Raw genomic sequence first — 6233 nt, 5'->3', positions numbered from 1 at the left:
TATATATATATATATATATATATATCACTAGTTATGGGAATTTAGCATTATACAGGAAAAGGAAACTGTTTAGAAGACTGAATGGTAGCTCAGAAGTTCCATTCACTTTATTTTGATGGCATTATTTTTATTATTTTTTGTTAACATCTCTAGTTGGGAATGAACATAAAATATGCCATTTTCATTATAAAGTGTTTAATAGTATTTTGAAATGTATTCAGAGTTACACTAAAGTGAGATAGAGCCTTTGCTTTTTTAATCTAGTTTTCTTCTTCCTACTCATACATTTAATTTCTTTTCCAACTCTTCAAATCTAATTCAGTTTTAAGTTTTTTTCTTTTTATAGTGGTAAGACAATGTGAGATCTACCCACTTAACAGTTTTAAGTGTCCAGCAGAGTATTATTAACTATAGGCAATATAGGCAATATGCTGTATCATAGATCTCTCCAACTTATTCATCTTGCATAACTGAAGCTTTATATAACCATGGAGGAACAATTCCCATTTTTCCACCCCCTGTCCCAGCCACTGCTAACCACCATCCTATTCTCTGCTCCCATGAATTTTAGTATTTCAGATACTTCATATAAATGGAATGATGCAGTATTTGTTCTTCTATGATTGACTGATTTTTCTTAGCACAGTGTTGTCCAGGTACATCTATTTTTACATATGGCAGGATTTCCTTGTTTTTAAGGCCAAACAATAATCCATTCTGTATGTATACTACATCATCTTAATTCATTTAACTGGATGGATATTTAGATTGTTTCCATAGTTTGGCTGTTGTGAATAATGCTATAATAAACATGAAGTGTAGATATCTCTTTGAGAACCTAACTTCAACTCTTTTGGATATATGCCCAGTAGTGGGGCTGACACAGTAATTCTATTTTTAATATTTTTAGAAACTTCTATATTATTTACCATAATGGACACACTATTTTACAATCTTACCAATGCTGTACAAGAATAAAATTTCTCCACATACTCACTATTACTTACCTTTAAAAAAAAATGATGGCTATCCTAACAGATGTGATATACAATTTTGAACTGCATTTCCCTGATGATTAGTAATGTTGAGCGTCTTTAATCTGTATCTTTGTCCTTTGTATGTCTTCTTTGGAGAAATGTCTATTCAAGTTCTTTGCTCATTTTTAAATTGGGTCATTTGTTTCGCTATTGAATTCTATGGGCTTCCCTGCTGGCTCAGCAGTAAAGAACCCACCTGCAATGGAGGAGATGCAGGAGACACTGGTTCGATTCCTGGGTTAAGAAGATCCTTGGAGGAGGAAATAGCAGCCCATTCCAGTATTCTTGCCTGGAAAATCCCATGAACATCAAACCCTGGTGGATTATAGGCCATAGGGTTAGCAAAGGTCAGACTAAACAATACAGCATAGCACATTGAGTTCTATAAGGTCCTCATATTTTATATATTAACCTCCTGTCAGATACACGGTTTGCAAATTCTTTCTCCCTTTCCATAGAGTGTGCTTTCAAGTTTGTTGTAGTTCCACTTATTTACTTTGCTTTTGTTGCCTGTGTTTTTGGTGTTATATCCAAGGAATAATTATCAAGAAAAATGTCAAGAAGATTTTCCTCCATGTTTCCTTCTAGGAGTTTTACCATTTAAGATCTTGAGTTTAAGGCTTTTTTTTTTTAATAACAAAAATATATGGAATGGTTCACAAATTTGTGTGTTATCCTTGTGTAGGGGCCATGCTAATCTTCCCTGTATAGTTCCAATTTTAGTAAATGTGTTGCCAAAGCAAGCAACTGAGCTTACGTCATTAATCCTTTTTGAGTTGATTTTTGTGTACGGTATAAAATAATGATCCAATTACAGTTTATTGCATGTGGACATCATTTTTCCCAGAATCAATTGTTGAAGAGACTATCCTTTCCCCATTTTGTATTTTTGAAACCCTTGTCAAATATCAGTTGCTAAAATATGTCTTTAAATTTGTAGTTTAGTAGCATGTACAATTTAACAGTATCATTCCAATTTACAAACACAAATTATCTTTTCATTTATTTGTGTCTTCTTCATTTTCCTTCATCAATGTCTTATAGCTTTTGGTATACAGATATTTCACTTCTTGGTTAAATTTATTCTTAAATATTTTATTCTTTCTGATGCTATTTTAAATGGAATTGTTATCTTAATTCCATTTATGGAGAGTTAGTTGTGAATGTATATAAATCCAGCTGGCTTTTATATGTTTTTCTATCTTTTACTGAATTTGTTGATTTTATCCAACAGTTTACATGGAGTATTTAGGATTTTCTTTTACTTCTAAAATGCATCATCAGCAAAAATATAATTTTCCTTTCTCCAAATCAGATCTCTTGTCCATTCGCCCTGGCTAGGACATCCAAAACTGTGTTAAAGAGAAGGGGGTGGGGGGGTGGAGAGCATGGGTATCCCTGTTTTGTTCTTGATTTTAGCAAAACTTTCAATGTTTCACCATGGAGTATGATGTTAGCTATCGGCTTGTCACATATGGCCTTTATTATGTTGAGGTACATTCCTTCTCCATTCAATTTCTTGAGAACTTTCATCATGAAAATGTACTTAATTTTATCAAATGCTTTGCTTGCATCTATTGAGATAATCATGTGATTTTTAACCTCTATCCTATTAATGTGGCACATTGCGTTAATTGCTTTGTATATATTGAACCATCCTTGAATTCCAGGCATAAATCCAACTTGATCATGTATTGGCATCTGATTCCATTTAGTTATATTCTCTTATAGCTCACTGAACTTTTTTAAGATGACTCCTTTGAATTCCTTCTCAGACAATTCTTAGATCTCAATTTTTTAAGAATCATTTACTAGTGATTTATCTTTTTCCATTTTGGGAGTCATATTTCTTAAAACCTCATATTTCTTGTAGCTTTTCATTGGTACCTCTGCATCTCTGAGTCTTTTTTAGACTGGATTCATCAAGAAAAGACCTTCGCCAATCAGACTGGCTAGAGATTCTGGCAAACTTGAAACTTTTCTATGAATGTACATGTTTTACTTCTTCCATTTCTTCCTGGAAGATAAAAGATTGCACAACTTTGCTCAGTCTCAGAGTTGTGCTGTCCACAGTAAGCCTCCTGTCCCTTTCCTGAGACAGTGCACTAAAAGACAGAAACATAGGATACACACTCAGCTCCTGTCCCACCCTCCTTTCTTTTTTTTTTTTTTTGTTTTTTTTTTCCTTTCTTTAAATATTTATTTATTAATTTTTGGTTGCTCTTTGGCTTTGTTTTTGCTGTGCCCAGGTCTTCTTAGTTTTAGAGAGTGGGGACTACTCTCTAGTTGCAGTCTGTGGGCCTCTTGTTGTGATGGTCTCTCCTGTACAGCACATGTTCTAGGTGCACAGGCTTCAGTAGTTTGGTGTGTCAGCTGAATAGTCGTGGCTTGTGGGCTCTAGAGCACTGGATCAGTAGTTGTGGTGCACAGGACTAGTTGCCCCATGATATGTGGGATCTTCCTGGACTGGAGATAGAGCCAGTGTCCCCTGCAATGCAAGGTGAATTCTTAACCACTGGACCACCGGGGAAGCCCCTCCCTCCCTCTTGATGAACAAGTCTCAGGATTAAGCATCTTCTCCCAATGTCCGCAGATCCATACAGGCTGCTGAGAGTCATGCGGTCCTGTTCCCTAGGCCAGTGCACTGAAATTCTGGGCCTTGAGTGGAAGCTCCACTTCTCTTTCTACTCTCTGAAGGAAAACTCTCAACATTATGTCCCTTCTCCGAATTTTTCAGGGCCATGCCAGCTGTTGAAAGCTGTCAGCCCCTTCATTTTTTCTTAACTGACTCCAAATGTTGGAACTATGTCAATTCCCTCAGCATTGTGGGTGAGATTATATAGTAACAGGTCTCTCTGAAAGTGGCTTGAGGGTTGTTGCATAGTTAACTCCACTCAAGGAGAAATTGATGGCTGAGGGGATTTCTCTTGCTCCTGTTATTCTGCTTTAGTAGAAGGGCTGACACAGGTTAACTGAAATTGCTTTTACACATTTCACTGTGACTGCTCTCAGTTTTGAACTAATCTAGGGAACTGCAACTTTTTAACTGGATTCTGGAGTTTTCATAAAGGTATTTTGGGCCTTGCAGTGTTACTAAGTTAGTGCGTCTATTGCCTGATGAGGGCTGGAAATTCCTATTCTGCCTTTTTGCTGATATCACTGCTTCTAATCTTTTTTTTTTTTTTTTAATAATTGGAGGCTAATTACTTTACAATATTGTGGTGGGTTTTGCCATACATTCACATGAATCAGCCATGGGTGTACATGTGTTCTCCATCCTGATCCTCCCTCCCACCTCCCTCCCCATCCCATCCCTCAGGGTTATCCCAGTGTACCAGCCCTGAGCACCCTATCTCATGCATTGAACCTGGACTGGCGATCTATTTCACATAATATAGTATACATGTTTCAGTGCTATTCTCTCAAATCATCCCACCCTCACCTTTTCTCAGAGTCCAAAAGTCTGTTCTTTACATCTGTGTCTCTTTCGCTGTCTCACATATAGGGTCATCGTTACCATCTTTCTAAATCCCATATATATGTGTTAATATACTGTACTGGTGTTTTTCTTTCTGACTTACTTTGCTCTGTACAATAGACTCCAGTTTCATCCACCTCATTAGAACTGATTTAAATGCATTCTTTTTAGTAGCTGAGAAATATTCCATTGTGTATATTTACCACAGCTTCCTTATCCATTCGTCTGCTGATGGACATCTAGGTTGCTTCCATGTCCTGGCTACTGTAAACAGTGCTGCAATGAACATTGGGGTACACGTGTCTCTGTCAATTCTGGTTTCCTCAGTGTGTATGCCCAGCAGTGAGATTGCTGAGTCGTATGGCAGTTCTATTTCCAGTTTTTTAAGGAATGTCCACACTGTTCTCCATAGTGGCTGTACTAGTTTGCATTCCCACCAACAGTGTAAGAGGAATCCTTTTTCTCCACACCCTCTCCAGCATTTATTGTTTGTAGACTTTTTGATAGCAACCATTTTTACTGGCATGAGATGCTACCTCATTGTGGTTTTGATTTGCATTTCTCTAATAATGAGTGATGTTGAGCATCGTTTCACGTGTTTGCTGGCCATCTGTATGCCTTCTTTGGAGAAATGTCTGTTTAGTTCTTTGGCTCATTTTTTGATTGGGTCACTTATTTTTCTTGAATTGAGCTGCAGGAGTTGCTTGTATATTTTTCACATTAATTGTTTGTCTGTTGCTTCATTTGCTGTTATTTTCTCCCATTCTGAAGGCTGTCTTTTCACCTTGCTTATAGTTTCCTTAATTGTGCAAAAGCCTTTAAGTTTAATTAGGTCCCATTTGTTTATTTTTGCTTTTATTTCCATTACTCTGAGGTGTGGGTCAGAGGATCCTGCTATGATTTATGTCAGAGAGTGTTTTGCCTATGTTTTCCTCTAGGAACTTTATAGTTTCTGGCCTTACATTTAGGTCTTTAATCAATTTTGAGTTCATTTTTTGTGTATGGTGTTAGAAGGTGTTCTAGTTTCATTCTTTTACAAGTGGCTGACCAGCTTTTCTAGCACCACTTGTTAAAGAGATTGTCTTTTCTCCATTGTACATTTTTGCCTCTTTTGTCAAAGATAAGGTGTCCATATGTGCTTGGATTTATCTCTGGGCTTTCTATTTTGTTCCACTGATCTATATTTCTGTCTTTGTGCCAGTACCGTACTGTCTTGATGACTGTTGCTTTGTAATAGAGCCTGAAGTCAGGCAGGTTGATTCCTCCAGTTCCATTCTTCTTTCTCAAGATTGCTTCGGCTATTTGAGGTTTTTTGTATTTCCGTACAAATTGTCAATTATTTGTTCTAGTTCTGTGAAAAATATCGTTGGTAGCTTGATAGGGATTGCATTGAATCTATAGATTGCTTTGGGTAGTATACTCATTTTCACTATATTGATTCTTCCGATCTAAGGACATGGCATATTTCTCCATCTATTTGTGTCATCTTTGATTTCTTTCATCAGTGTTTTATAGTTTTCTATATACAGATCTTTTGTTTCTTTAGGTAGATTTGTTCCTAAGTATTTTATTATTTTTGTTGCAATGGTGAATGGAATTGTTTCCTTAATTTCTCTTTCTGTTTTCTCATTGTTAGTGTATAGGAATGCAAGGGATTTCTGTGTGTTAATTTTATATCCTGCAACTTTACTATATTCATTGATTAGCTCTAGTAATTT

General features: G+C 36.4%; 1 non-coding gene across 1 annotated transcript; it reads right to left on the bottom strand.

Moving 5' to 3' along the window:
* Positions 1–1677: 1677 nt before the first annotated feature.
* LOC145539978 (U6 spliceosomal RNA) lies at positions 1678–1782 on the bottom strand. Its single transcript, XR_014078115.1, has one exon. It is a non-coding gene; the product is annotated as a U6 spliceosomal RNA (small nuclear RNA).
* Between the last annotated feature and the right edge of the window lie 4451 nt (positions 1783–6233).

This window comes from Giraffa tippelskirchi, chromosome 2, assembly GCF_054371585.1.
Source record: "Giraffa tippelskirchi isolate mGirTip1 chromosome 2, T2T-mGirTip1v1.2.pri, whole genome shotgun sequence".
Lineage (NCBI taxonomy): Eukaryota > Metazoa > Chordata > Mammalia > Artiodactyla > Giraffidae > Giraffa > Giraffa tippelskirchi.
Note: the sequence above shows the minus strand (reverse complement) of the source record. Positions and strands in the feature narration are given on the sequence as shown.